Source organism: Brassica napus, chromosome A3 (assembly GCF_020379485.1).
Source record: "Brassica napus cultivar Da-Ae chromosome A3, Da-Ae, whole genome shotgun sequence".
NCBI classification, from domain to species: domain Eukaryota; kingdom Viridiplantae; phylum Streptophyta; class Magnoliopsida; order Brassicales; family Brassicaceae; genus Brassica; species Brassica napus.
Genome location: NC_063436.1, coordinates 33,995,311 through 34,005,213, shown reverse-complemented (window position 1 = coordinate 34,005,213; position 9,903 = coordinate 33,995,311). Strand labels below are relative to the sequence as shown.

At 42.6% G+C, this 9,903-nt stretch overlaps 1 non-coding gene across 1 annotated transcript; it reads right to left on the bottom strand.

Annotated features, from left to right (window-relative positions):
* Positions 1-2,938: 2,938 nt before the first annotated feature.
* LOC125607774 lies at positions 2,939-3,045 on the bottom strand. The gene has a single exon (XR_007338844.1). It is a non-coding gene; the product is annotated as a small nucleolar RNA R71 (small nucleolar RNA).
* Positions 3,046-9,903: the final 6,858 nt, after the last annotated feature.

Below are 9,903 nucleotides of genomic sequence, written 5' to 3'. Positions count from 1 at the left end.
TTCCGAACATCGACAGACATCAATCCATGCATTCTCGTTAAATCTTCAAACGCTATCTCCCGAAGACCGTAGCAAGCTCAGTCCATGTTTTCCGCTATTCCAACTCATCGATCAAACTTCGCAGATGAGAAACCGCGGAAAATTCGTAGTAAACGTGTCGAGTCGGAAGACGGCCCAAAGGGACCTAAAACACGACTCGAGGCCCATCCTACGATTTCCTAACCAAAAGCCCGTAAACCGCAGCACGGTTTACGCTTGGCCCACAAGGAAGGGTAAATGTCAAGTTTCCGCGGATAAATACGGAAGTTTTGAAGATAATTGTGAAGATCGGGAAAAATGGAATATCTCCATTTTTATGCTATGACGGCTTAAGGGCAGAAGAGTAAAAGCGTAAACCGACCTTGGATCTAGTATATAAGGAGTCCTAGGCGAGGAGCATGGGGGAAGAACTTTTTCAGAGCAAACTTAGCACTTAGAGCAATTTAGGCAATTTTTCCGTTTTTGTTATTTCGAGCTGCGACTCAATTAGGTTTAGCCGTCTTAGGGTTACTAGAACTAGGAATCTCGCCGACAGCTCTCGAGCCCAGGCTTATACCTTGTTGTAAACGCTCATACGCAAATTCGGAATAAGATCTTCTTTGCTCTCTTTTTCGATTTTTTATATTTTATCGTTGTTATTCTCGTGTTCTGATTGCTTGACGTGTGGTAATTAGCAGATATCCGGGTCCTCTGGGAAATTAGGATTTTCCTAGTTTCCTTATTTAAACAGAAATCGACAGTGCGAATTTCGGTTCCCACAATATATATATCAATGTTTTCTACTCTTCAAGGTATGTTTTCAGGTTCAGGTGCATTTCGGAGTAAAGCTATGACTTTGGAGCATTTTGGAGCTTAAAGGAAATTTCACCCGAGCTGACCACTTAGAGGTCGACGAGAGGAAGAATAATCGATCGATGCGCATCAGTGCAGACGATCGATATCAGGAAATGCCTCGACAGATGAAGATTAATATCGATCGATGTACACAAGTACCATCGATCGATGTCGGGACACCAGACGCGACATTTTGGATTCAGCAGACTTAAAAACCAAGGCCAAGCCAAATTACCAAAATGCCCTGACGAGTTTTTAACCTAGTAGAATATATACTGCCTAGTGTTTTTGACGGCAAAAGAACAGAGCTTTTTCTAGACCTAGTTTTGTTACAAGTTTCATTTGGGAGAAAAGATCACTTGTGATTGGAACTCCTTGTTTCTATTTCTTTTCATCTATTCTATGAGTTTCTATTTATCTATTGATATGAATTGCTTTGCTATGTCTGAGTAGTTCAACTGTTAGATCCAGGGTTCAGATAGGTTTGTGGGATTAGCCCCAAACTATAGATCTGCCTTGTTGTGATATTCATGATAGATTTGTATTCGTTGCTTGTTTTAACCTAGCTAACTAGAACTTGATCATAGGATTGCATATTCAAGCACCCTTGTTATCTCATCCTGACATCTATCTATCATATTAGGATTTCTAGAGAGGGCTAACCGCCAATTTAGAATCTTAGTAGAGCATTTTCATACTCGCGCATAGGCCTGGCTAGAACCCGTCGATCGATGTCCTCAACTGACAATCGATCGATGTTGGCAAAGGTGTATCGGTCGACGTCTTAATAGACTATCGATCGACACTCTCTTGTGTCTGCATACTAACCGGTGAGACACAAGATCTAGTCTGTTAACCAGTGGTACATGCGACAGCTGATCACTGAGTTAAGCGAATGAGCTCTAATATATCATGCATACAACAGTTAGGCATCTATAGGTATTTTAATCTCCAACACCTGAATAGTGGCCCTGGATCTAATATCATTTCCAACCAAGTTACATTTATATTTACTCGCTTGTTACTATTGCTATTCCATTTAAAAACATTTACAACCTTTAGAATTAATAAACACTATATTTAATTGTTCCCTAGCTCCTTGTGGATTCGATCCCTAAGTACTACATCTGAACCTCTTTTGATGAGAGTAACACTCCTTAGGGTAATTTGAGTGGTATCAAATTTGGCGCCGTTGCCGGGGAGCTTTGATCGCCATTAGATTTAGTTTTATTAATTCTTTTTCTTTTCTTTACCTCGTTTCTAATAATCTTTTTCTTGTCTTTTTAGGTGCATGCCCAGCGGTACCAGAAGCAACAAGGAGAAAGACTTGCTGTTCTCAGACGATCCTGCTCATTTGGAACGCACCATCCGTAGAGGTCAACGTTCCACATCGCTCGACGCAACCACTTCGTCGTCGATCGATACGCACAACCAACCATCAACCGACACCAGACCATCATCGTCGATCGATCCCAATCGTTCGACAACGGTCGATACTACACCGCGTACGTCGATCGATACCGTGTCGTCAAAAATGGTAAACATTATTATTCTGACTCAGGATGAGAACGGAAACCTGTATGACCAGGCCGGTCATCTGCCTAATGCAACATGTCAGAAAATAGATGCTCAGGGAACTGTAATCCCTGATGCCGATGCTACAGGAGCTGCTCAACCTGTATATGAGGACGCTCGATCGAAACCACTGGCCAACTACAATCACCCAGATGAGTACTATTCCAACAGATCAGCTATTCAATTTCCGGAGATCCAGAAGCAGAATTTCGAGCTGAAGCCTGAATACTACACTCTCGTGTCGCAGATACCCTACTCTGGGTTACCGCACGAGCATCCTATGGACCATTTGGAACGGTTCGAGGATCTAATCTCTGCTATTCGGATGGAAGGAGTCCCCGAAGATTACCTGCTGTGCAAGCTCTTCAGATACACGCTGAATGGAGAAGCGATGAACTGGCTTAGGCAGCAACCCACATGATCTTTAACATCTTGGAGCGACATCAAGAATGCTTTCTTACGAAACTTCTTTGATGAGGCGCGCGCTGAAGAACTTCGAAACAAAATTTCCACATTCTCGCAGAAGGCTGGAGAGTCCTTCAAAGATGTGTGGATTAGATTTAGATTCTTCCAGTGAGACTGTCCACACCACGGATTTAACGAAGTGCAGCTGCTAAGCACTTTCTTCCGAGGTCTCGCCTTACAGTATCAAATGGCCCTTGATACGGCGAGTGAAGGAAATTTCACTACTCGGAATCCGTTGGAAGCTGTGAGACTTATCGAAAACCTTGCTAACAGCAGCAGCACCAAAAACACTGACTCTGAACGAAAGAAGTCTGTAGCCTCTATCGGGAAGGAACAGATGGACGAAGTAAGAGCTAAGTTAGATGTGGTGCACGAGCTTCTTAGGAAGCAAGTCTGTTCAACTGAAGGAGAAGTAGCAGATACAGAAGGAGAAGAAAACGTGAATTACATCGGAGGTACCAGATTCCAGAAATTTGGAAACCAAGGCGGAAACATAAACTTCTTTGAAAATGGCCAAAGAAGTAACCAAAATTCACAATTTCAAAAACCCTTCAACAACAGCAAGAGCTACTCGAACTCTTACTACCAAAATCAACCACCCCAGACTCAGGAAAGCAAGATCGAAGAGATGCTTGATCGAGTACTGTTGGGATAACAACAAATCACTGTGGATTTCAACGGTAAGATAGACTCTGCCTACAACAATCTGAACACCAAAATCGAGACCTTAGGGACTCAGGTGAGAAAACTTGAAACCCAAGTAATTCAGACGGGCGAGACTATAAAGAGGCAAGAAGCTTTCGCTAGAGAGGCAGGAGCCAACAAAGGAAAACACCACGTAAATGCCATCATAGATGATGATTTCTGGCAAGTGGTGAGAAATGAAAAGCTTGAAGAAGGAGATTTCGAAATCGAAAGCTCCATGAGTCTCGGCGGATCCCAATGGTGTCGACCGATGTCGATGAACTCGCATCGATCGACAGACCATGATGAAGATCGATGGACGGATTACTCCAGTCATCAATCGACGTCGTCTGCCAAATCGACTGAATGCAATGCGGTTCGAATTCTAACTCATGAAGAATTCGCAGCTAAGCATCCTCACCCACCCTCCCCTTTCTATGATAAAATCGATCGATCGGTTGAGCCAACCATCGATCGACAGAGTGAGTCCGACGTCGATCGTCATAACACACCTCCCATCGATCGATAGGCACCTCTGACATACCGAGTGCGGTTACCCTCAATCGATAATGATTACATCAACGCACTCAGACCACCACCTAAACCATTAGCAAACCCACCCGAACCAAAACCCAACCCTTTAAATAGTTCACCAGAATCAGTTCAAGAATAACAAGAATCTGAAGGGAGAAGGTTAAGGAAGAGAAATGAGAAGATTCCTAAAAACCTTAAGAGGGAAGCTAACGATAAGGAGATGGATGGTTTCACTAAACGAGTCCTCAGAATCTCAATCGAAAAACCTTTTGATGAAGCTTACTTCACACACCGGTTGTGGATGTTCTTCAGAGAAACAAAGGTAACCGAGGAGGACATTAGGAAACAGAGTACTCGGAATCGATCGACACCCCAACCTTTCCATCGATCGATTCCAATGTGTCAATGGTGACCGATGACCGCAATAACACGTCACTCGACGTAATGCACCCACTTGACTATTTCGCTTCACCAAAACATTGTTACCAACATTTTGCCTTCCAACCTCCAAGCAAGAGAGGACATGATGATTATTCCATAGGCAGTTGGGCAGACAGTGGTTTCCATGAGAGTTTTGCAGTTGGCACTGTAATTACTTCACCTAATGAGGAACATACCGAGGAATACGATGAGGAATTGGAAAGAACGTGCAATAGAAATGTCTTTGCAGGATGAAAGACTTGAAACACATAAGTTCACCAACACGTTTCCAACATCGTTCGACGCTGTGCACTCCACATCGGTCGATACCCACCCTCGTCCAGCAAAACAACCGCTCACATTGATCGACACCCCGAAAGGAACATCGATCGTTATTCGCGCCGCAGCGAAAATTTAGGAGCAGGAGAATATTCCCTCCCCAATTAGGTTTATAGATACCTATATAAATCGTTTTGCACCTCCGAAACCACCTACACACATCAGAGCAAACACACAAGCAAAAAAGAAGAACACTCTTCCTTCTACATTAACAGAAAAATCCATGAAGAGCAATCATCTCAAGAACAAAAGTTCTGCAGAAATTACACTGCCATCGATCGATGTAACTGTATATACATCGATCGATACTACTCTAAACCCTAATCTTTCTATTTCTAAATTGAATGATTATGCAAACATTGATTACGGTTTTCTAACACATGGTGAATTTGGTATTTTCAAGGACCCAGATGGCAACGCACGTGCAATGGATGGAAGGATTTTACAAGTGTCCAGAGAGGACACAGCAGACATCCTTCAAGTAGCCAATGGACCTGACAACCTATTCTCACAGCAACGTGGCACTCCAGACGTCATTCAAACAGATCCTAACAACCACGCAGGAGTCGCCACAACAGATATCAACCCAGATATATCACGCCAACCAAAAGGGCAACCATCGATCGACGGTACAACGGAGACATCATCGATCGATAGGGATGAACCGACGTCGATCGACCGACGGTATGAATGTGGGAACCGCGCTTTCGACAAGTACGGAGCCAGAAAGTTCACTTGGGAACAAAGGGACGAGTATGGAGTCTACAGAGATGAGCGTGGACACGCACGAGGCGTAGCTGGTGAGATGATACCTGTCACAAAGGACAACATCAGGAAAATACTGGAAAGAGCATCTCTTTTTGGAGAGAGCCACATCTGTCTTCCAGAACATGCCACTTCCTTCACACCCACAAGACTGGCACCAGAACTCTACACCAAAGAAGAAATCGATGAAATGGTGTTTGGTATTTGTGGAGCTCAGGAGAAACTGGGAGAGGAGCTCAAAACATTGGTAGATGATACACATCAGTCTTTGGATAGATGCTACAATGAGCTTTTCAGATGTATGGCAGAAATGAGGACAGAAATTGAGAGTTTACGTCAGCAACTTGAGAAGGAAGCTACGACCTCAGCATCAATCGACGCACCACGTGAAACATCGATCGACGTCAGTCTTCGTAAAGCTCAGATCCCTGCAGAACCGCAATGTTCAACACAACACAGGGATGAATGGGAAGTCTCATACATCGACATAAGGATAAACGACGTTTATTGCCCTCTCAACAACAACGTGGACTGGCTAAGCACTAAAATCGAGCTACTACAGGAAGATCTGTACACCATTCGCAAGTAGGACCAACAACCAGCCACATCGATCGACATGTGTACCTTCACACCGCTCGACGCCAAAGTCTCAGCCATGAATGAGAGGCATAGAACTTACGAGGATATGCATGACCGTTTTATATCACCAGTCATGATAGATTTAAACAAATTGTCTAGTCAATTACTTGATGCCCAAAAGGATATTGAGAACATTACTAATCAAAGTTTTTTGCAGGCAAAATCAGCATCGATCGACAGGCTACGAGGGCCTTGGATCGATGGAAAGAAACCTGTGGAGTTACTTCCTTACACAGCAGCAGAGGTTGACAAGATCACATCCAAGATCTACACTGCTCTAGACACCATGGAAGAACGACTTGACAAACGCTGCGATGACATCTACTTTCCATTCGACAACAAAATCAGTGGACTAGACAACCACGCAGAATGGCTACAGAAAGAAGTCAAAGCCATTCAGAGGCAACTCGCAGCTCAACATCAGATATCAGCATCGATCGACAGGACGCTAGCGAAATCGATCGATGGCAACTCGCCGAGATCGACCAACGAACACATAATCGCATCGATCGACGCCGAGTCAACACCAATCGTCGAGCAGCTGATACACAAGACGGTAGAGGCAATGCAAAAGGAACTGATAGAACTTTCAGCATACGCCTATGACAACATAGGCTGGCACCAGGTCAGCATTGACAACATTCAAGAAAGGCTACAGAACATCTCCAAAGTACTTGAGAAGATGGATGACAAATGGACAAGAAATGATGAGGCCACAAGAAGTTTCATTGCATCTTGGTCCAGAATGCGCAGAGATGACGTGGATGCTTGCTTTCCAACAAGCAGCTGCTTCTCCACCCAATAGCCAATCACTACCACAGTCAAGCTAAATGACTATAACCAAGCGTTGAGTGGGAGGCAACTCACTATTAGGTATTTTACTTTGGTTTTATTAGCTAGCATTTAATTTCTTTCGTTTTATTTCTTTCAGATTTAGGAGACCCAAGTAGGAGGACCTGAATATCGACCGACGACGAGACGTCGACATCGTTCGACATAGGCAACCACACGACGATCGATGTAACACTTACAGATCGATCGATATCTAATCTGGTCAGATGTATATTCCCTACTTGTTACATTTCGTACATCATAAACTATTCATCATAACTCCGGTTGAGTTACACTGGGACAGTGTAATTTAAGTCTGGGGGGGAGATTTACTGATATAATTTATTTTATTCTTATGTAAAAAGGAATTTCAAATAAATTATGCTTAGCTATTGAAAATAGGGACTATGATCCTATATTGATTTAAACATGAATATCGAACCAATCTTTAGCACCATTTTAGATTTACTGATTGCAGATAGCACTAAAGATGCTAAAGCGGATCAACCTATCAACTACACACTTACCTTGAACCGTATGAAGTAACCAAAGCTGATTTCCAACACTAAACCTGACATAACCGCTTGTCTTGGGGCTTGGTATACATGGGATCGGATTCTTCAGACAGGTCTGGAAGGTAACGCCTGGTTTAGATTATTTATCACATTTTCTCTCTCTAAATTTCGACCCTAGATTAGTTAGTGAATAAAAAAAAAATAATAATGATAATAAAATAATATAAAAAATATAAATAAGAACTATTGTTAAATTAGGATGAGTCTGAACAGGACTTGGTGGCGGCAATCTTCAAGGCTCGCTTTCGCAAAGAACTCTTGGATATAGGTCAAAAAGAAGTGAACATAACTTGGTGGCAACCACCATTAAGTTTTGATTCATGGAAGCTTGTCCAATTTTGGTCACTGATCCTACAATGGAAGCAGACTTTGACTCAAGAGAGAAATTTAGAGAGAGAGAAACTAGGAACTAACTTTTACCTGCAGCTCCAGATACCTGTCTGAAATCCTTGCATCCTGTGATCGATACTCCCAAGGTAAAGCATTCACTTTATATTTATGCTAAGAAATGAAATCAGTAGAGGGGATGTCAGACGTGAATTGGTGAGTTGTGTTAAGTTAGAAATGGTTGCTAAGCTAGGATATTGAATAGTGTGCTTTTGTAATTAGGACTTTTTAAATGTGGTTGCAAAATTGTTGAGGAAAGATTTCTATGTTTTAAAATCTTAAATCCCTAAATATTTTGAAACCTCTTTCAGAGAGACTGCCTGCATGTTTTGCTTATGTTTTTCTTGAGGACAAGCAAAAGGGTAAGTCTGGGGGAGTTGATATACCTTGGATTTGACCCATTTCTATCCATGGTATATAAGTGTTTTACTATATATATGTGGGAACCGAAATTCAAACTGCCGATTTCCGTTTAAATAAGGAAACTAGGAAAACCCTAATTTCCCAGAGGACTCGGATATCTGCTAATTACCACACGTCAAGCAATCAGAACACGAGAATAACAACGATAAAGTATAAGAAATCGAAAAAGAGAGCAAAGAAGATCTTATTCTGAATTTGCGTATGAGCGTTTACAACAAGGTATAAGCCTGGGCTCGAGAGCTGTCGGCGAGATTCCTAGTTCTAGCAACCCTAAGACGGCTAAACCTAATTGAGTCGCAGCTCGAAATAACAAAAACGGAAAAATGCCTAAATTGCTCTAAGTGCTAAGTTTGCTCTGAAAAATTCCCTCCCATGCTCCTCGCCTAGGACTCCTTATATACTAGCTCCAAGGTCGGGTTACGCTTTTACTCTTCTGCCTTTAAGCCGTCATAGCATAAAAATGAAGATATTCCATTTTTCCTGATCTTCACAGTTATCTTCAAAACTTCCGTATTTATCCGCGGAAACTTGACATTTATCCTTCCTTGTGGACCAAGCGTAAACCGTGCTGTGGTTTATGGGCTTTTGATTAAGAAATCGTAGGATGGGCCTCGAGTCGTGTCTTAGGTCCCTATGGGCCGTCTTCCGACTCGACACGTTTATTACGATTTCTTTCGATAAAGAACAAACTTTCTGCGGTTTTTAATCCGCAAAGTTTGATCGATGATTTAGAATAGCGGAAAATATAGACTGAGCACGCTACGGTCCTTGGGAGATAGCATTTGAAGGTTCGACGAGAATGCATGGACTGGTGTCGTACCGATGTTCGGAAGAGCTCGGTCGCTACGCAGCGACCGAACTTTGGCTCGAGCCCGGTCGCTACGTAGCGACCGAGCTTGACCGAGCTCGGTCGCTACGTAGCGACCGAGTGTGACGCGCCTAGTCGCTGTGTAACGACCTGTTTTGAGCTTTCGTCGGACGTCTCGTTCTTTCTTCCGCAAAGCCTTTTCGTAAGAAAGAATCTATTTCGAGAAGTATTCATCGGATAAATTCTTATTCTCTTTCTCGGACGTTTTAAATGTTAAATTTGTCGCAACCGTTTTCGACCCCAACAATATATATCTATGTTTTCTACTCTTCTAGGTATGTTTTCAGGTCCAGGTGCATTTCGGAGTAAAGCTATGACTTTGGAGCATTTTGGAGCTTAAAGGACATTTCACCCGAGCTGACTGATATCACTCAAATTACCCTAAAGAGTGTTACTCTCATCAAAAGAGGTTCAGATGTAGTACTTAGGGATCGAATCCACAGAGACTCTAGGATTACTCAATAGACTTAAATAATTAGAAATGAATATAGACTAAAAGGTTTTAATAGTTTTAAAAGCAATAAA